Genomic DNA, 21,229 nt, shown 5'->3' with positions numbered 1-21,229 from the left:
CTTTTTGGTGCCAATCTAGAAATGATAATTCTTTTCTAAAACTATCTCTAATATTGCCTTTTAACGTCAAGGATCTCCCATATCAATTGACAACAGAGGAAGAGGCAGTGGGTCTACTTTTGGCCATGTCCACCATGGAGGAGAACCTTCTAGAAGTTGTGGCCACTCAAGCACCTGTAGAAGGAGATGGAACGATTGAAAATGTGCAGGCTGATGTAGAAGATGCAGATCAGTGAGCTTGAGTGATTACATGTTTATTTGCATATTTTGAGTTGTCTGTTTCTATATCTAACTTGTTATTTTGATTGGTTGGATAGTTCATTTACTTTGTTTATAGTTGAATATGGAATGTGTGAACATAACAGGATCATGTTTGTGGCATGTTTCCATTTTGGATACCTAGACATGTATTACTTTGATTTTGTAATGAAATCGGTGGTATACCCACTATTTAAAAAAAAAAAAACCAATCCGTTAATGATTAATTGATTTAGAAATAGTATCATATTTGACATGCAAACTATCTAATTAATTGAAAAGATATATATGTAATGTTATTTTAAATTATAATAACCGTTTGATTGATGGTCATATATATTTATCAAATGGGTTTGTTTGCTAAATGACATGCAATTTTATATGCCTTATTATATAATGAAACAATTGACTTTCGAAGGATGCCCCCAAGAACACAAAAATGTTTCAATTATTATTAAATTTCTTAAGTTCTATGTATAGCAACATTTCCTTGTCTGAATTAATGCATGCCGGTTTTTAAATACGATAACGCACCGAATAAATATTTCATTTAGCTAGAAATCGTCAGTGTTAATTATTAACTGCTTAGAATTGTAAATTCTGTTTTATATTAAATTTGAATTATATAGAAAGAAAAAATAATTCATTACTGATAATTTAATTATATTCATAAATATACTCTCTACTTTAAAATTAAGTACGAACCATATACAAATAATATATAATAATAAATGTAATGCCGATCAACTTCTAACAGTACGACATACTATTAATAATTAACAAAACATCAATAGTTAACCAGTCTCCTCTGAAATTAGCCAAAAATACATTCGCACGAGAGTCAATGTCTTTGGAACAAAACATCAAAATAAATCTTTGTCTGTTTCTCACATATTTGATATTTCTAATGTTAGTCAAAAAGTGAAAGAATCAAAGTAATACAGCTCTAACGCAATGCTTTGTCGATATCTCGCATATCTTTGGAATTATTTTGATTCAGTCAAAATGTATTTAGGAAAGGCCAAAGAATATTAACGCATATAGTCTTGAAGAAAGTGACAGCAGTTCCTTTCTTTCACGGAAGGAGACTTTGTTATTGACAACTTGACAAGTATGTTGAAAAATAGTGGAAATCATAAGTGAGGGATCGTTGACTGGTGGTCAACCGAAGAAAACTATTGATTAGAGAAGTCAATACTGTAGACTATTAGTTCAAAGTTAGAGAAACACTAGCATTGATTAGAAACTAATATAAATGTTTGTTTTTCTAAATGTTGCCATTATATTAATTTGTACAAAATGATAAAGAATTAGAAAAACAAAATGAGTGTGTCATATATTTAGTTGTGCTTCACTTTTTTTTGAAAAAAGGCTAACGCCCGTTTCATTAACATGAAATTGGTAACTTACATCTCAGAGTTCCATCAGTAAAATTCACCATATCAGATAGATAGTTCTAAGCAGCAAAGATAAAGCATCCAAAACAAGTTCATGCACGCAGGCATATACTGAAAGGTTCAACACAAGATAGAAATAGTAATAAACGGAATCTCCAACAAAAAGAAACAACAAAATATGTTGGAGAGGAGCAAGGCTTCAGTCTTCACGCTTCCGCTTCATCAGCAATCACCCAGTCCACCATTTGCACATCATCCGGTGGCAGCACCTGTAATGGGATGGCATCGACATCTAGAGGCATCCATTCCTGAACTGCAACCTGAAGCGCTTCCACCGCAGTACCTGTCCAATAAGATACAAGAGACACAATTTGTAAGATAACATTGCGTGCTGTGTATATCCTATGATTATTAAAACATAAATCATTGCAATGTTTCCAAATACTCCATACAACCGCACATGAGACTATCAGTAAAGCAGTTCTGTGTAATTTGTTTAAGGTGAGAGCAAAATCGACTACATCATCTATTGAGCTCCAATCCTTGTAAAGAAAAGAGCAACGTCCCATCCAGTGCCAAATCTGTTGTACATAAAAGCACCTGAAAAATAAGTGATTAGAGGTTTCATCCAATTCACAAAATTGACATTGTAACTCTCCTTGCCAACCTCTATTTTGTAGATTTTTCTTAGTTAGAATCTTATGTTTATGGACCAGCCACAGGAATGCTTGAATTTTTGTTGGGATTGAAAGTTTTCACCAAACAAGGAACTGTTTATGTGATACGCTCCTGAAATTTAAGAAAAAATACATGGACTTGACAGTAAAATGTCCATGAGTAGTTGTGCTTCACTTAAAAGAATTTCCTCGTTCCATGGTACCGTTATTTTTCAAAAACAAATAATAGTAATAAATGTAAACCACTGTCTACTTTATATTTTATTAATCAAGAAAAAGAAATATTTACAAGACATCAAAATTAATGTACATCAAATAAATCATAACATATGACAGTGAACACCATCTCCATTAATTGGATGCTCACTTCATGAATATTTCGTACATAGAATCGGATGTCCTCTGTGTTCTTTCCTTCAGAAATTCTACAAAGTCTCATCTCGAAAGGGCCATCCCGTGCTTGGAAGCCTATTCCTAATACGAGCCCAAAAAGTGAAAGAGGTATTTGCCCCATTTGGTTGTGGTACATGGTATCGAAAGTGGTTGAACTGCTGGGCATAAGAAAAAGAGACGCTGTTTCAGAATCCCCTCTGCCTATGTGGAACTCTTTATATATGTCAAATGACATTGCACTTAACAATGTTATATGTTCCCTCAAGAAAAAAAATGTTATATTTGTCTCTTATTTAAAATTTGATTTACTATCTGTCGATGAACTAACATCTTCAATTATTACATAATTTTGTTATTTTAATTTCCTACAATTTTATGGTATTTAATTTGAACCATGGCTTAAAGAGACGAGATTTGAGTAGGTAAGATCTGAGATGCTGTCCGTGTACCATCTTATTCACTTTCATTTTTTTTTTTTATTATTCGGACCATCTGAGGACATATATTATAGGGGGATTAATGGATATATTAATTGACGAATCATATATTGGGGGAAAGTTAATAAATCCCATTCAATGATAAGCAGTCGTGTTACCATAACACAAAAAAATCTCTGTTACTACAGTACGATTATTTTCAAAGTATAAGGATTAAGATTCATATTAATTTCACAACTCAATTTTTATCAAATCACAGTAATTTATTTAGCTAGCACATAGATACATACATAACGTGTGTAGCGTACACATTACAAGGTCCCCTCTTTATCTCTCGATATTACATGCATAAATTTCACTTAAAAGCTTATACGCATACATATGTTAATTATTACATTGTTCTTCAACTCTTTTGTCGAAATATGGATTAATCTTCTATGGTGGGCATCCGTATCTTTTATTATTGCAGGGCCGAGTGTATGGTCTGCCAGCTGATCCTCCAGGGGGTTTGTTGGGGTTTATTGGATTGTACACGATATTAACTGTATCAAGAAAAATATAAAATGAAGAAGAAATTTACGTCATTAATTTAGTGGTGTCAATTATATAATTGAACCTCCAATCTTATATACAAATACAAACCAACCATTAAAACTAGGTAAGTGGCTGCCAACAGATACACCCTTTTGCATGTATCTAAAATTTATACTTAATTAAAGCTTATAGGAGTAAATTGAAAAATCTGGCTCAAAGACTTAAAGTTGATTCAAGCAAGGAAATAACTTGAACGCGCACCAGGGAAAAATAAATATATATGTGAAAGCAGCAGATCGATAAAGAGAAAAAGAAAGAAAAAAATTATCACCCTTGCTTTCCTCCAAGGTTCGAGTGCCCTCTGCAGAAGGAAAAACAAGAGAGGCGCTAACAAGTAGGAAGACAATACAGAGCATTGAAAGAGCTTTCGTTGCCATGTTGAATCCCGCTTATAGTGGTTCCTTTTGTGGTAGTAGTACATAATGGTTTCAATATATATAGAGATATGTAGGGGTGGCAATGGGTACGATATGGGTAGGGTGAAACTATTTTCATACCCATACCCGTTAAGAATTTGCTTTACCCTAACCTAAGCCATACCAGTTAAAATTAGTGAATAATTAAATGGTAGTGGACGAATAACAAATAATACAAATATAATGGTTTTATATTATTTTTACAAATAAACTATCAAAACTCACCATGTCATATATATGCAATCACAATTACAAATTAATATATATATATATATATATAATTGAAATACAAATATACAATTAATTCTAACTAATAGTTTTTTATGAAATAAAACAAATAAAAATCACAAATAACTCTTCTAACAAATCCAATTTGTTAACTAAATAACAAAACATTCAAATAAAAAAACAACATGTTTAGCACAATATTCTTCTTACAATAACATGTATACATTTTCTCAAGATGTAATTTATTTTATATAATTATCTATTACCCAACGGATACGAAATAGCATTATGCTAAACATGTTGAGTAATTTATTTTATGTAATTTATTTTGTTAAATAAATAACTGTAGGCTTCCACTATGTTGCAAAATGCCTGTCAACTTCTGTTATATTTTCCAATGTTAGTCAAGGATAATGCAATATAGAAATAAAAAGGGAGATCACAGCAATCTACTTCCACTTTCTATTTTCTTGTCATAATTTAAATGATAATTAAGTGCGATTCTACTAAAAAGTAAAGATTGCAACTATATATGGGGTGTTGACTACAAGTCTACCAAGTTAAATGACAAGGTGAAAAAGAAAATTAATTAGTTAAAACACAATCTTTTCTTAATATTCTCATTTTTAATGTTGTTCAAAATAATTTATTCGTAAAATGTTTTTATTGGACACACAATTATCACAATTCAACAATTATTATTGTCCAGATTTAAAAATTTATGAAAATTCTCAGCATTTTTTGGGCAAGGTATCTATTAACAACCACATTTACGCAAAGGAAAACAATAATTATTTTTAAATAACCGATAAAAAATAAAGCTATAAAAAATGTACTGCATAATATAGATACATTGTACATTAAATTAATTTGATATAATATAATTTTTTTTATTGTTCAATGATAGTGATATATTAATTTAATTTAATATAAAGAGATTGGTAATGTGGCCTCTACAGCCTTCTGGCTAGATGGATGATGTTATATATGAATATCCTTTACAATACTAGTATCCTAATCTTTTTTTAATAGTGGAAAATAGATTTATTTCAGTTGCATCAACCTTCTCAAGAAATTATTTGCATCTAGATTTTACAAGACAGTTTACTGGTATTTATATGCAGGAGTGGCTGCAACTGAAAGAAACATCTTTTACACTTTACATTGGATGATTCAGTTTTTGACAGATTTATGTGGAGATGGTCATCCAATCATCTCTTCTCCTCTCCGTCACATCCTTCTATAAATGATTGCAATATGGAGGCAAGCCAAATAAAGAATAATCAGTGATTCCAATTTTATCCCGTTGCATTTGAAATTTCTGCATCCTATATATTTTCTTCATTCTTGGTAACACACAGAGAGAATAAGTGATAAATCTTAACTCGTTACAGTTTGATAGTGCGATTTTTGTTGGGTTAATTGACTATAAGAAATTGAGCTTTCCTTACGACAGGGACTGCAATACATGGGATAGAAACAACTTATCTTATCGTTTTGAATGTATCAGGAAAATAGAAAGAGCAAGATCATCACCAGCCTTGTTTTCTTCCGGAGTAAAAATAGATATATCTTCTTTTTTTAAAGAGCCCCAGTCGCAGTTTCTGCGGAACTTTCAAAAAAGATTTTTTTTTTTTTTTAAAGGTTGAAGGTGTGACACCCCAACAATACATTAAAAAAGAAAGTATAATTAAAAAAAAATTTTGCTCTTACCTTTTAGTATCAGTAAAAATAATAGCCCGACAGTGGTTTGACACTTTGACTGTTATTTCTACAAAATAAAAATCTGTAGAGAGTAGAGGTAAATCTGATAAAGAAATATTGACATGTCACAAGTCGGTTAATTTGAGTTGATCGGACGGATGAATTATAAAATTTTCATCCAATATGATTTGATGTTCGAGACATTAGCTTATTTACATATTTATTGATTTTATTTGAAAAAAATTAAACCCTGTATTAATGAAAATATCAACATAAATCAGTAAGATCAGAGCATACGCTGCATATCTATATATCAGTTGACTATATAACCCACAACCACAACCAAGCTACTTAATTAGCCAATACACATTTCAGCAAGCAATAACTAAAAAAGTGTCTGTGCATTGCAATGAAAACATATTATAAAATTAAAAAAAACTCATAGAAAATAACATATTTCATTAAAAAATAGACCAATGAAAAAAATAATTATTCAATAATATTTATGAATGATATTAAAATATATTGAAACGGAGACATATTATAAGAGAGTAAATACGTACAAAATCATTCTTTTTATAGAAAATAAGTTGGACTTTTAATTCATAAGTACGTTGATTTTGTGTGGTATTTTAAAATGAATTTCCATTTTTTTTCAATCATGCCCTTTTTGATATATATCTCATTATCTAAATGTTGGTTATTTCTGTACATATAACATGATATTTATTACCAGGCATAAAAATTTCATTCATTTAAATTTTAAGGTGTTTTATTACAAAGTTTTGACTGTCCTTCACATAATGATTAATTACGAGGTCTCAAGTTTAAATTAAAAAAAAACTTATTGTGGGTATAATAATAATATAAAAACCAAATAAATTAAGGAATTATTTTCTTAGTGATAATGTATTTTTCTTACATCACAAAAAAGAATTAAATATGTACACAATTATATTTGATTTTGATTGTTTGTTCAGGAATCAACAAAATTTTTGCTAAAATTGGCATTCCAACTCGGCAATTGAGATCACCTAATAATCATAAATTGAATTTTGATTGAATTGTTTCCATAGATGCTCAAACTAATCTTTAACATCCTAGATTTACGACTTAATATTAGTAGTTATTGTTTGAATCAACTACTAAGAATTGATTGTATTTAATTACCAATCAGATCTCATTAATTACGATTCAAGTCATGTTTGGATTTAATAAAGATACCAAATATAGATAATTTGTTAGCATATCATGTATTGTTATTCAAATTAGATACGATGAATGATTGCAATTTATTCTCCATCAATCCCTATCCATCATTTAAGAAAGGCAATCAGATATTGATCTTGAAGTTCTTTAAAAAAGCTAAATAATTGGCTTCTAAGTTTTTCTATACACTAATTAAGTTAGTTTTAAACTTCTTCCGAAAAATTATGATAGTGCCTAGTATTTTATTTGCACCAAATTAGTCCTTCAACATTTGAAAAGAAATTAAGTTTTGACCATTGGATGTCTCTTAAATTAATGCAATTAATCCTTCTAACTTGGTTCATTTTTTTTTTTTTTTTTTAACTTTAAGAACCAATTTTCACTCATATATATAGGAGTTTAATTAGAGACTAAATTTGTCATCTTTTCAGAAGTTCAAACACTAATTTGACTTATTTTTACAAATTTAAGGATAATTTGATGAGAGTGAAAGTTTAATGTCACACCCCGCGGCCACGGGTCGTAACAGTCCCCCGCCGTAAGCATACAACGCCGTGTATGCTTACAAGGCTACTCACAATTCAACCCAAAAAATTCAATATAAAACAAGTTTCTAATAGATAATCAGAGTACACAGTCTGGTCAGAATATAATACAACAAAAGTATCTCATCCGGATACCAACCACGAGGCCTACCCTAAATCTATACAACAAAACATATCTAGGGTCATACACTGGTAAGCTACTAAGACCTACTACTCTCGTGCCTCTCCGGAATCAGTCGCACCGGTACCTGTAATATAATCCGAAGGTGGGGGTGAGAATAAATTCTCAGTGCGAATTTGCCACATATGAATTATTGGACTTGCAATCAAACTCCATATTAAAAAATGAAACCCCAAACAATAACAATGCAAACAGATATATAAGAAAACATAAATAACAGAATGCCACTACTCGACAACAATTTATCAACCTGAAACACAGTTTACGGAATTTCCAAGATGAATTTCAAACACAACATATATTTTGGCTTAACTCGATTCATAACTCAGTTCATTAGGGCTTGTAGCAATTACAGATGTTCTTTCGAGCTGAACCTTTATCAAACCCACATCTGTAGGGTTACTGACACCTACAGATGGCCAACCGCTGGACCCTTTATCTGACACCCATCTGAAATCACTTGGCTTAACCGTTTATTAAGGTCTGGTTCGAATCACATAAAGAAAATCCTTTTTAGAATCGTTTCCAATATTCGTCATATTCAATCGACCGTTCAAATGCATTAACACGTAGGAAAATGCCACCGAGCCATAGACGTTACACAAGTCACCCACGATTTCCAATCACATCTCATAACATAATCACCCTCCCTCGTCCCAACCGGTACTGGGAATATCGAGGGCCTTTCACCTAAGGCCATTTAGGATCCTGGGAATCCAAGTCAGCATAGAGCCCGACTTGGCAAATTCATTGGATCCAAGTGCTTAACTTCGTAAATCCATTCACATACATATCAAATCAAATCGTGGTGACTTTCAATCAAATCAGATCATAATAGATCGACACAACCTACAACCATACCAGCATGCAAATCACTCAAGTCACATCAATTCGAGTTTAATTTGATTGGGCTATGCAAATGCTATACACAATTCAATGATGCAATCAATGATATTCAACATGACAAACGAAAACACAGTTTAATTCCTGAAAATAAAGTATCAAACAAGTCCAAGAATCCCGCACCTTAGTATGACGAGCGTACCGCTTAATTTAAGGATCGGACGTCTCGTATTGTCTCGCAAGTTCTTGCTCGACCGAGCCTACACCTATATCATACGTATACTTGGTTTAACATTGGTTCAGGATCGAGAGGTTTACTCGAGTTACTTTTAGGGCTTATACCTTCCCTAATCAATTTCTATGTGTTTGGTATCAATTCGTTCGGTTCATTATTTCTTACCAAAATCCTCTAAAACCACACAAAATCTCATCTAGGTCCTCTGGACCATACACTCTCCATTTGGTAACCATCAATCACCGTTTCACTACTTTGGTTCTCGGTTCATTTCAATTTACCGTTTGGTTAACCCTAATTTGGTCAAAACCTCAAATCAGCCGTTAAATGTTCTAAAAATTCACGATCAGGAGGCAACCCTACCGATTACAAGTCTAATTGGTCGGGTTAAGCAAATCAAATCACGATTATGCCAACTTTCAATTTTGGCACGAAACCCTAGAAATCAGATTTCACAAATCGGAAGAAATCGGGAAAAAGATTGACAAACAAACTAGTAAGGAGTGTAGAGGAACTAGTTCTCGAGAAATTCGAACACAAATCTCGGGTTTAAAACGAGAATCTGAGAAATCGAGAAAATTCGAGTTTTCGAAAGAAAGAAGGAGAGAAAGAAATACCAAATAGGAGGGTTCGGAGAGATCCTCGGCTGCTTTCTCGGTTCCAAACTCGATTTCTCGCAACAATCGGGAGTCTGAAAGAAACGGAAACTCACGAGCTCTTTTTCTTCTCTCTTGGACGAAAATCACTTAAAAATGGGGAATGGTGGAAGAGAGAGAGAGAGAGAAGCTTTGATTTGGATTTTAGGGTTAAAATTACCCTGAATGCGGATGCACCCATCCGCACTGCGGGTGGCTTGACCCGCACTCGGGACTTAGAAAGTTTTCAGACCAAATTCAAGAAAATCCGAGCCTAGTGCGGATGAATCCCACCCGCACTGCGGGTCAACTTCATCCGCACTCACTACTTAGCCGATTTCAGGAAAATTCAGTGCAATACATAAATTCATGAGTGCGGCTGGACCCATCCGCACTGCGGGTCACTCACCCGCACTCAGTACTTAGTCAATTTTGGACCAACACAGAATTGCATGAGTGCTGATGGACCCACCCGCACTGCGGGTCAATCCCATCCGCACTGCGGGTCAATCCCATCCGCACTGAGCCTATAAAATTCCAAAATCTCGAAATTTCGACGCGGTTTCGATTCACACTTAACCTACTTATTTAGGGGAACCTTAATTAAGGTTTAAACTTCCATTTTATTAGCACAATTAACTTGATTCTTGTTTTTAATTCATTTGAATTTAATTGTAAAAAGTTCGTAACGTAACATTTAAGGTCCAACTTGATTTTTTTTTAGAAAATTTAATGATCGATAATTCAATATATGAATGTTTATTAAGAAAACACATCTTGGAGAAGGCTCTAACTATCTAACAGAATTCAACCAGTGTAGTAAAATACAGCTTATATAATTGCATATGTGTACGAAGTTAAATTTCGCATAAAAAATCTTTATACAGTAGTCCGATCTATATATACAGTTATGTAACATATATAGTTCCGTGTGCAGCCGCATATGCACGTATAATATGCCCGCATAGAGGAGGGTTCAAATGCCTCCACGTATAAATATGGAGGCATTTGAACCCTCCTCGCCCGCATATCCATCTTATTTCTTTTACAGCCGTACAAATTAGTAATGTATGCTTTTATGTTTTGACAGATTTTACAAATAACCTGCAACTATTCATGCTTTCATCTTTTTAAATATTAATATATATATCTGCATTCGTGCATGATTATAGATCATGTCTGTTACGAGTTTTCAGATTTATTAACCGAAGTGACATATTAAATATTTAATTGAATTGATGGTGTTATATTTATATTTAATGAAGACATTTGTATATTTAAGTTCGTATAAAAATCCGCATATATAGTAGTATGTGGTTATTTTTTGTATACCGCATAAAAATCGTATTTGAAAACATTAAATTAATATTGAATTAATCCTCATCTATTTCTAACATATTTTCAATGTTACTCAAAAAGTTAAAAATATCTAAGTTAAACATTCTAAATTGATTCTACGTTTGATAGCACAATATTTTTGTCTTTGTCTCGCAACTTTTCCGAATTATTTTGATTTACTTTGTTTCTTTCTTCTTTTTTGTTTTTACAGAAGTGACATTAATTAATTATTGATGGCAATTTAAAGTACGTTGAAAAATTGTGGAAATCGTAAGTGCATGTGGGACCGTTGACTAGAGGTCAATCGGAAAAAACTAGTGTATCTTCCTTCTTTTTTGTTTTTACGGAAGTGGACATTAATGTATTGATGGCAACTTAAAGTATGTTAAAAAATTGTGGAAATTGTAACTGTGGGACCGTTGACTAGAGGTCAATCGGAAAAAGCTAACAAATAATCATACTCATTAGAAAAGCTACAGTAAGTAGTGCTGACTAGACATGTGTATTAGTGTCAAATTTGGGAAAATAACCGAGCAATCGCTAGGAATTTATTTTGATTAGACGTGCTAAAAAATATGTGTTATTCTAGATTTGTTTGATTGCAAAATAAGAATAAGTTATAATAGCTTTTTTGCTATTTGTTTTAATATTAAAATAGTAAAATTTCTCTTTTTATAAAAATAAACTATTTTAATAAGATAAATAAATTGGATTCTCTATTCTAGCTTTTTAAATTTAACTAAACACACAATAAGCTATTCTGAATGAAAGCTGTTAACAGCCTCCAGACAAATATGGTCTTCTTCTTGGCAAAGCATTAGAAGTTGAGGTAGCATGAAAGAGGTTACATGGATAGCATGGTTCACGTGCGTGACGTGGTTCATCTGAAAACAGAGAAATTAACGAACAAGTTTTCAGAGGTATGTTAATGCCTCCGTGCATGGTTGTTAGTTGATAAGATCTTTACAGAAGGTGCGCTATGGCTAAAGCATTGCTAGCTTTGAGCAGATAGTATTTTGTTTTTGTTTTTTTTTTTTTAATTTCCTGATTTTGTGCTCATGAAGATTTGTAAGTTTAGGGCTCGTACACGAGCATGTAAAGATGGACGTTATAAGGCTAATGCAAAATACTGGCAGCATCTGTCAGGGAATTTAAAAAAAAGAAGAAGCAGTCTCCGAAAATCAATCACTGGATTTAACTGAAAAGTGTATGTAAACTTTTTCACAAAATTATGTAAACTTCAATACTAAATTATATAAACCGCGCGATTCAACGAATTCTACAAACATAACGACTTTGCATTACCGTGAGGTCCCCAATAAACCTCCAGTTTAACAGCTTTAACCGATTTGATCGGGACCACTTGTGGACTTTGATCAGGATCATTAAGATCACATCACTAGTGGAAAAACATGAATCAGGATCGGCCTATCTGGATCGGTTATATGAAACAACTGATACTAATAACTATCTGGATCGGTTTTCTGAACAAAACCGATCCTAAAAACTAGTTAGATCGGGTTTTTTAGTCAACCGATCCTAATTTGTGAACTATCCGAATCGGTTTTTTATAAAACCGATCCTGATACTATCAGGATCGGTTGTTCTAAAAAACCGATCCTAATAGTTAAACTATTAGGATCGGTTGTTTAGAACAACTGATCCTGATACAATTTTTTTTTTCAAAATTGGTTCTGTAAAAAAAAAAAAAAAAAAAATCAGGGTCGGTTTTTTATAAAGAACCGATTCTGATACTATTAGGATCGGTTTTTTATAAAAAACCGACCCTGATTTTTTTTTTTTTTTTTTTTTTTACAGAACCAATTTTGAAAAAATAAAATTGTATCAGGATCGGTTTTATTGCTAAAAACCGATCCTGATAGTATCTGGATCGGTTTTTAGCAATAAAACCGATCCAGATAGTTTTTTTCTTTTATTTGGAAAATCTTTTCATATGGTTATGTTTAAATAAATATAAAAAATTACATATTAGAAATATAAGTTAATTATTTAATAGAAATTTTATTTAATTTTCAAATTCTACTTAAATAATATTGAGATCCAACGTAAACTATTTACGGCCGTGCGATGTTGCTATATTGTTTTGCTTTCATGAACTAGTAAATGAATCCCGAATTGTATCAAATTTTATAATGGTGAAATTAATATGACATTCTTTCATTTTAACGGTTCCGATCGACCAAATGCTAATGTTCATATTCGTTCCTTCACAACCCCACACAACAAGGATTCAAGTCCTATGTATATTATTATATGGCACAAGTCATTGATGCATCATGCATGATTGTATAAAAAAATTCAATAGTCAAAATGACTTCAAAATGAAATATCAATGTCAAATAATTAATTATATTATCACATAAATTTTAATAATATAAATTACATTAATTTTCATCAAAATTACATTAATGAAATGTCAATGTCAAATAGTACCTATCTCCTGTTTAATATTATTTAAGTAGAATTTGAAAATTAAATAAAATTTCTATTAAATAATTAACTTATATTTCTAATATGTAATTTTTTATATTTATTTAAACATAACCATATGAAAAGAGTTTCCAAATAAAAGAAAAAAAACTATCTGGATCGATTTTATTGCTAAAAACCGATCCAGATACTATCAGGATCGGTTTTTAGCAAAAAAACCGATCCTGATAGTATCTGGATCGGTTTTTAGCAATAAAACCGATCCAGATAGTTTTTTTTCTTTTATTTGGAAACTCTTTTCATATGGTTATGTTTAAATAAATATAAAAAATTACATATTAGAAATATAAGTTAATTATTTAATAGAAATTTTATTTAATTTTCAAATTCTACTTAAATAATATTAAGATCCAACGTAAACTATTTACGGCCGTGCGATGTTGCTATATTGTTTTGCTTTCATGAACTAGTAAATGAATCCCGAATTGTATCAAATTTTATAATGGTGAAATTAATATGACATTCTTTCATTTTAACGGTTCCGATCGACCAAATGCTAATGTTCGTATTCGTTCCTTCACAACCCCACACAACAAGGGTTCAAGTCCTATGTATATTATTATATGGCACAAGTCATTGATGCATCATGCATGATTGTATAAAAAAATTCAATAGTCAAAATGACTTCAAAATGAAATATCAATGTCAAATAATTAATTATATTATCACATAAATTTTAATAATATAAATTACATTAATTTTCATCAAAATTACATTAATGAAATGTCAATGTCAAATAGTACCTATCTCCTGTTTAATATTATTTAAGTAAAATTTGAAAATTAAATAAAATTTCTATTAAATAATTAACTTATATTTCTAATATGTAATTTTTTATATTTATTTAAACATAACCATATGAAAAGAGTTTCCAAATAAAAGAAAAAAAACTATCTGGATCGGTTTTATTGCTAAAAACCGATCCAGATACTATCAGGATCGGTTTTTAGCAATAAAACCGATCCTGATACAATTTTTTTTTTCAAAATTGATTCTGTAAAAAAAAAAAAAAAAAAAATCAGGGTCGGTTTTTTATAAAAAACCGATCCTGATACTATTAGGATCGGACCCTGATTTTTTTTTTTTTTTTTTTTTTTTTACAGAATCAATTTTGAAAAAAAAAATTTGTATCAAGATCGGTTTTTTATAATAAAAAACCGATCCTGATACTATTTTTATACAAAAAAATTAGTATCAGGATCGGTTTTTTTATTATAAAACCGATCCTGATACTATTAGGATCGGTTCTTTATAAACAACCGATCCTAATGATAATTCCTATATAACCAGCTTAGCTAGGGTTCTTCTTATTTTTATTTCGCGCCTCTCATTTTCAATTTAGCATCTCTGTCTCTGTCTCCGTATCTTCCTCTCAAATCCTCAGTACTCTGTCTCTCTCTCTCTGTCTCCGTCTCTCCCTCTCCTCCGTGTCTCTCTCTCTCTTTCTCTCCGTCTCTTCCTCTCAAATCCGAGCCTCTCGCACCTCCGACTCAATTGTGCCAGTTTTTAATTTGTTTTATTGTTTCAAAAATTAATTAATGGTGTTTGTATATTGTTTTACAGTTTTGAGGACATCTCTCTCAAGTTACTTAATCATCCGGCCGATCAACTATCATGGTATTAGCTTTATCTAATTTTCTCATTATTATACTTTTAAAACACATTTTTTTGTATTTTTTATTGGAAAATGTTTTTCCATCTAATTGTTACCTTTGTTTTTGTTTTTAGGGTCTTTTTTAATCTCAAGTGATGTGATTGCAAAAGAGGTAATTATTGATTTTTTTATTGTTGTGCTTTACATTAATTGCATAAATGTGTATATTGTATAAATGTGTGTTAATTGAAGAAATAGCCCAATTAGTCAATTGTATGTTTGTTAATTAATTTTTTTTTTGATTTAAATTTCTTGTTATAACATGTAATGCTTCACAAAACTTTTTATGAAGTACATGAATTTTTTGTAATAGTTTAAGATGTGTATGATAATTAATTTATAATGTGTATATGATATTTAATTGATTATTGCTTCTTACTGTGCAACAAAAAAAAATTTAGGATGCTGGCCAGCAAAATATATATGGAAGCTGGTCAAATAAATAAAAATATTTTTTTTAGCTTCAATAAAACATCAGGATCGGTTATTTTAAACAACCGATCCAGATTACTACTATTAGGATCGGTTGTTTAAAATAACCGATCCTAATTCTAAAAAAAAAAAAAAAAACTTTTAGGATCGGTTTTTAAATAAAAACCGATCCTAAAAGTTTTTTTTTTTTTTTTTGGAATTATGATCTGAAATACAATCAAGATCGGTTTTAATATAAAACCGATCTTGATAGTACGTATCAGGATCGGTTGTTATGTAATTTAAAAAAAAAAATCGAAAATACTATCAAGATCGGTTCTTATATAAAAACCGATCTTGATAGTACGTATCGGGATCGGTTCTTAGTCAAAAACCGATCTAGATAACAACTATTAAGATCGGTTTTATTAAAAAACCGATCCTAATAGTTTCTATTTGGATCGGTTCTTGAAAAATATAAAACCGATCCTGATAGTATCAGTATCGCCTTCATCAGGATCGGTTGGATTCCGATACTGATATGTGTATATAACCGATCCTGATTCCTGTTTTTCCACTAGTGCATCTAGAAGATTTCTGACAACTTTTTGATTCAGAGGATACTGGTGCTCTAGGTCCTGATGGTTTTACATTCTTATTTTATCAAATATTTTGGGACTTGGTTAACCAAGATCTGTTGATTCTTTGTCAAGGATTTTATAATAATAGGTTAGACCTCCATAAACTAAATAAATCCATTGAGGAGGGATCCAATTACACCATTTTATGGTGACACATCTTGATATTATATTTTTATAAGTTATTTTTGTAATTTCAAAATTCAAATAGTCGATCCGAACCATTGAACGTGATGTCCATATTAAAATGTCCTTCGAGACCAAATTTTACATTTTTTGGAAATTTATTATTATTTATTTAGAATTTTTTTAAATTACTTTTTGGAAATTTATTATTATTTATTTAGAATTTTTTAAAATTATTGTTTTTTAATGGTCCAAAATTTTCTGAAAACAACAATTTTGTACACATCTTAATAAATACTAAAAAAATTCCAAAAAAATATAAAATTTGGTCTTCAAACACATTTTAATTAATATGGAGATCATGTTGAACGGTTCGGATCGCCTGTTTGAATTTTAAAATCACAAAAATGACTTATAAAATATGGTGTCAAGATGTATCACCATAAAATGATGTAATTGGATCCCTCCTCAAATCCATTATATATTTGATACCAAAAGAACCTGATGCCCATGTTATCCATAAATTTAATTAGGCGCCAATCAGCCTGGTAAACTGTGGCTTTAAGTTGATATCCAATATCCTAACTAATATACTAGAAGGGATTATGAGTAGATTGATTGATGACACATGAGTTTCAAGATTTTACAAAGCAACGAGATAATTATCAATACAACATATATATCATAAAAAAAAAGGCTTTGACAGAGTACATGCCAATTAAGGCCCCTCTTTATTTTCAATGGCATCGCCACTGCATATATATTTGTATCTATATATATTGATGTTATCACATACTCTACTTATTGTTCCATCCTCTCCATTGTCAAGCAGATTCTTTTATATTTTTCGCTTCTGTCAATTACTTGCCGGTGGGCGGTGGGACGGTGGGTGGAGTGGGACAATTTCTCATATACGAGCATGTCCTTGTATAAGGATCGCCACGGGAGGTGCATCTACCCTCGGGACATGCACGCCTATTTGGATCCAAATTTCCTGTTGATATACCTAGTAGAAATCACATATCAATTATTAGTTAGTTCATGAGACGACGTTGGAAGTACTTAAAATATTTTTGGAACAAATAATAAACAACAAGCTCTAAAAAAAATTAAACTAAAATATCAATATATATTTATACGTGGGTGTGTGAGGGTGTGCGAGGGCAAAGTAAAATAGACACAATAATTTTCGTTTAAATTTTGATTTTTGAAATTCAAGTAGCGAGTCCAATCCATATACATGTATTCTTATTAAAAATATCGAATCATATATTTCAAAAATAAATTCCTAATCGTTTAGAATGGTTCAGAGCTTTTTAAATCAACATATTTATTGTTTCCTATATAATTAAAGAGATAGTTTAAAGAAATCTAAAAAACATATATAAACAGATCTGATTTCCAACAAGTTTTATGTAAATCATATTAAGTGGCTAAAATCGATTGTTCGTATTTCGTATTTGAGATTTTAACACAAATTAAAATTGTTTGTCAACATTACCCATAATTTATTAGATCGGTTCAATGACGAACTCAAGCTCATCAAAATGATACACATAGAGTTTACATAACTAATTTGTTAACATGTGAGTATATTTAGTATAAATAAAGTTAATCCGTAAAAATTTAAAGATTTAGAAGTTTATTTTAATGTATTTATTCTTTATTATTTTTTGTCTACTTCACTTCATAATAAAAATAAATGAAATTTAATAAATTAATTTGTTATCGAAACAAATCTTTCGTGAAATAAATCATTTTGATTGATGTGAGTTCACAGTTGATAGCCGATGCATTGAATTTTGATCTTAAGCTTATAAATAATCATGCTGATTGAGCTCAGTGGGTTTGCAATACCTAAATAAGAATGCTGATGTGTGTGTAAACTATAAAAGTAAAAACATTTACCGATCATTTGTACATTGTTAGCATCTGTTTCAAACAATTGATTTACAGTTCATATCAATTGACTGTTGACAATTATGTTTGAACTTCCAATCTCATGTCTGCCAACAGAGCACATCCTTTTGCAGGTATTTCAAGCAAGAAAATTTTAAACGTGTAGATTAAAGTTTGAACATAACAGAGAAAGAGAAAGATTATCACCAGCCTTGCTTTCTTCTAGGGTTCGAAGGCCCTCTGCAGAAGGAAAAAGAAGAGAGGCGATAAAAAGTAGGAAGAGAATACAGAGCATATGAAGAGCTTTCATTGCCATGTAGAATCCCGCTTGCAGTGGTTTCCTTCGTGGTAGTGGCAAGTAATAACCACCCAAATGGTTTCTATATATAGAGAGAGATTTGTGTGCGTGCGGTTTAGTGACTGTACCTTTTTTTTTTTAAATTTATTTATTCATACTAATTAACACTGAGTCCTTTCTTTTCCAAAATTTCCACAAATCAGTGGTTCCTATTTTATCCCGTTGCATTTGAAATTTCTGCATCCTATATTCCTATTTATTTTTTCCCTTGAATAGTATTTATTCCTCTGTTGATCTCGGTCAATGTGACTCTCTGTATTTGTCGTTTTGAACATGATATTTTCTTCATTCTTGGTACCACACAGAGAGAGAATAAGTGATAAATCTTAACTCGTTACAGTTTGATAGTGCGATTTTTGTTCGGTTAATTGACTGTAAGAAATTGAGCTTTCCTTACGTCAGGGACTGCAATACATGGGATAGAAACAACTTTCTTACCGTTTTGAATGTATTAGGAAAATAGAAAGAGCAAGATCGATCATCACCAGCCTTGTTTTCTTTCGGAGTAAAAATAGATATATCTTTTTTTTTTTAAGAGCCCCAGTCGCAGTTTCTGCGGAACTTTCAAAAAAGATCTTTTTTTTTTAAGTTTGAAGGTGTGACTGTTAGAAATGTACTATAGGTTTTATGGCCAACGAAAAAAAGAAAAAACCCTTCTTCAAAAAAGATTACATGACCTCCAAAAATTAAAAGAGGAAAGAGTCTATACCCCTCAAGAAGAAGAAATTTGGATTCAAAGTACCAATAGATTAGAAGAATTGTTACAAGAAGAAGAGGACCACTGGAGACTAAGATCTAAATAATTATGGCTGGAGGGTGGTGATGCGAACACTAAATACTTTCATAAAATTGCTTCACATAGATCTAAGAAAAATCAAATCAATAGTTTAATGATAGATAATACTCTTAATCATAATATGGTAGAAATTAGACATCACATAGTGGATTACTACAAAGATTTATTAGGAACTCCTGGTCTAAAATATGGTCATTTGGATACAAACTTTTGGGATGAGCGAGATAAACTCACTAGAATAGAACAATGGGAATTATAACAACCTTTTAGTGAAGAGGATCTTAAGAGTGCGGTTTTTGCTTCTGATCCAAATGGGGCACCAGGCCCAGATGGATTCACATTTAAATTCTATCAATTTTTTTGGAATATAGTTAAAAATGATCTCATGATTCTAGTCCATTTTTTCTATGAAAACAAACTAAATCTGCATAGGATAAATAGGTCATGCATCTGCCTTATACCAAAGGAAAAAGATGCCAATAATGTTAAGAAATTTAGACCAATTAGTCTAGTTAATTGTAGTTTTAAGATACTTTCTAAATTACTTACTACTAGATTAGATATAGTTATAGATAGACTTATTGATCATAGTCAAGCTGCCTTTATTAAGAATAGGTATATCTTAGATAACGTGATTCTTAGTCAAGAAATCTTACATTCTTGCCATACTACAAAACAATCTGGTGTAGTTATTAAAATAGATTTTGAAAAAGCATACGATAAGATAAATTGGGAATATCTGCTAGAAATAATTCATGGTAGGAACTTTGGTAGTAGATGGATCCAATGGATCACTCAATGGCTTCAAAGCTCACAATCTTGTCTGAATATTAATGGGGATCTTAGTCCTTATTTCTACTGTAAACGGGGGGGTTAGGCAAGGGGATCCATTATCCCCTTTCTTATATATTCTAGCTGCAGATTCATTGAGTAGAATATTCTCTAAGGGTAGGCTTGCTAATGTTATCCGATGTTTAGGTCCTCAATGTATAGACAATAGGGCCCTTACTAACTGCCATTATGCCGATGACACGATTCTTTTCTTGGCAGCTCAAGAAGACAATGTGGAAGCTGCATGGTGGACTATGTTAGCCTTTGAATCCATTTCTGGAATAAAAGTTAATTATGACAAAACGGAGATGTTTCCTTTACATATAGATACTACATCAAATCTTAATCAATTGTTTAGATGCTCCTGGTGTGCATTCCCAATGAAATACTTAGGGCTTCCATTACATTACAAAAAACTACAGATTTCTGATTGGTCCTTCCTAAAAGATAAAGTAGAAAGTAGATTACAACTGTGGAAAAGTTCTAAGTTGTCAATAGGAGGTAGACTTACATTGTTGAATTCAATCCTTTCTGCTATTCCACTATATGCTCTTTCGGTTTACAAAGTTCCTATTACTGTTATTAAGTTGATAGATAAAATTAGGAGAAGATTTATGTGGCAAGGTAATTCCAAGAGAAAAAAATACATCCTTTTAGATTGGTATACCTCTCGGTTAGCTAAACACTTTGGAGGGTTAGGAATTTTAGATCTTAGACAAATGAATATTTCACTCTTACTTAAGTGGTGGTGGAAACTTAAGAATAATGACTATTTTGGCCTTTGGAAAACCCTTCTCATACACAAATATATCCGAAACTGCACAGTTTATCTTTCTCCTTTCTGGTCTTCTCTAAATAAAATTAGTCATATTGGCGAAATGAGCTCTTCGTATACCCCTGGCTTACAAACTCAAC

General features: G+C 31.3%; 3 long non-coding RNA genes across 3 annotated transcripts in view; all 3 read right to left on the bottom strand.

Annotated features, from left to right (window-relative positions):
- The window catches only part of LOC144572021 (uncharacterized), a 70,641-nt gene extending 49,738 nt beyond the window's left edge, over window positions 1-20,903 (bottom strand). Inside the window, exon 1 of the long non-coding RNA XR_013517644.1 lies at window positions 20,892-20,903. This is a non-coding gene — a long non-coding RNA (uncharacterized LOC144572021). The remainder of the gene's footprint in view (window positions 1-20,891) is intronic.
- LOC144572022 (uncharacterized) lies at window positions 3,493-4,205 on the bottom strand. Its single transcript, XR_013517645.1, has 2 exons — window positions 4,028-4,205; window positions 3,493-3,704 (listed from the first exon to the last, which is right to left on the bottom strand). It is a non-coding gene; the product is annotated as an uncharacterized LOC144572022 (long non-coding RNA).
- LOC144572024 (uncharacterized) lies at window positions 17,090-19,102 on the bottom strand. Its single transcript, XR_013517647.1, has 2 exons — window positions 18,537-19,102; window positions 17,090-17,436 (listed from the first exon to the last, which is right to left on the bottom strand). It is a non-coding gene; the product is annotated as an uncharacterized LOC144572024 (long non-coding RNA).
- Window positions 20,904-21,229: the final 326 nt, after the last annotated feature.

Source organism: Carex rostrata, chromosome 19 (genome assembly GCF_964058835.1).
Source record: "Carex rostrata chromosome 19, lpCarRost1.2, whole genome shotgun sequence".
Taxonomy (NCBI): Eukaryota; Viridiplantae; Streptophyta; class Magnoliopsida; order Poales; family Cyperaceae; genus Carex; species Carex rostrata.
This window is presented reverse-complemented; position numbering and strand designations above follow the sequence as displayed.